The sequence below is a fragment of the Lycium ferocissimum genome, chromosome 1, assembly GCF_029784015.1.
Source record: "Lycium ferocissimum isolate CSIRO_LF1 chromosome 1, AGI_CSIRO_Lferr_CH_V1, whole genome shotgun sequence".
Lineage (NCBI taxonomy): Eukaryota > Viridiplantae > Streptophyta > Magnoliopsida > Solanales > Solanaceae > Lycium > Lycium ferocissimum.
Window position 1 is genome coordinate 26633049 of NC_081342.1, and position 1854 is coordinate 26634902.

The window sequence follows — 1854 nt, forward strand, 5'->3', positions numbered from 1 at the left end:
TTCAAATGTAGACTCGGGCTAGACTTCGGGCGATATTTGCACAAGTTTGTTTGTTTAAGGCGAATCACCTTCTGAGAACAAACGAGTTTTGCATGGAGGTTGGCGACTCATGTCTATTTTATGCTTGAGAATACGGACGTCTCGTAATCACTTCGAGCATTTAGGCTGGTATTTCCAGCCTTTCAGACTTAAGTGTTTTTAGTCTTTTATTTTAGGCTAAGTCCATTTTAGACCTTCTAAAGCCTTTGTGAATGAGTCGGGCTCAATTCGCTTAGAATTTGTTTGAGCCGAACCCTTATTTTATCCGTTGATTGACTTCGATAGTCCTAAGTTTGTAGTCCCTGGTTCAGGGTTATTTACGAACTTAGGAACATAATGGACTTACGAATGTGAAGTGAATATATTGCGAATAGTAATACGCGCAAAGCCTAAACCGAAGTGTTCTTCTCATTTCACAAGCTTGTATGGTACAACTTGCAAGTGGCATTCTATTTTTTTTGTCGTAGTAAAATTAACTATCTAGGCACGACTCAGTCGGTCGTTTGGCCCTTACAATAAATCCTAATACAGGAACTTTCAAAGAAACAATCATCGATTTGGCCTCGTTGGGCTTACATGATACAATCGGTTTGGCCTCGGTGGGCTTATGATATGATAGTCCCCTAGTGTTTGTGTTCGAAGTATGAGAAGAGAAACACTATTGTTGATACCGAGCAGTCCCCGATCCTAGCACTTGGCTAGTCTTTTTCACTAAAGTAACACGCTGTGCATTGTTGCCTCGTTAAAAATCTTACCGGAAAACCCAGTTCGGACAAAATCGAGCTAAGGGAAAAATAGTGCAACACGTGTTTTCACGTCTAGCTCTAATCTTCCTAACTTCATTTGGGCTTTGCTCTTGCAAGGATCAAAACGGGTAAGTTAAAAAATTCACGAAGAAGGTTCGGGTCGTACCTTAGCAATAGTATCTCTTTAAGTGTGCTACATTCCAATTGTTTGACAATTGTTGGCCATTTTCCGATGCGAGCTGGTACGATCCTTTACTGGTTATACCGATCACTTTGTACGGCCCTTCCTAGTTCGGACCAAGCTTCCCCTCATTAGGGTCTTTTGTGTGCAATGTGACCTTTTGGAGGACCAAGTCCCCGATCTGGAAATGTCGAAGATTGTTTCTTTGGTTGTAACACTTACCTATCTGTTATTTTTGTCTTTGCCAAGTGGACGAACACTGCTTCACGTAGTTCCTCCGTTAAATCGAGTTTTACTGCCATAGCTTCGTCATTTGACTCTTCTGTGGCGTTTTGGAATCTTAGGCTCGGCTCCCCGACTTCAATGGGGATCAGAGCCTCCGCTCCATATACCAAGGAAAATGGCGTTTCACTGGTGCTTGACTTTGACGTTGTTCTATACGCCCAGAGTATTTCCGGCAAGATTTCTCTCCACCTGCCTTTGGATTCATCCAACCGTTTCCTCAAGTTCTGAATGATAGTTTTGTTCGTCAACTCTGCCTACCCGTTCGGACTCGGATGATATGGAGTGGACATTATTTTGATCTTCAGGCCTTCGAGGAAGTTATTAACTTTGTTACCTATGAATTGTTGGCCATTGTCATATGTGATCTCGGTCGGGATGCCGAACCGGCATATGATGTGATCCCATATGAAGTTGATAACCTCCTTTTCCCGTACCTTTTCGAAGGCCTGTGCTTCAACCCATTTAGAAAAATAGTTAGTCATAAACAAAATGAAACAAGCCTTACCTGGTGCCCAAGGTAAGGGCTGACAATGTCCATTCCCCATTTCATGAATGGCCATGGGAACAATATCGGATGAAGCAATTCTCCCGGCTGATGGATCA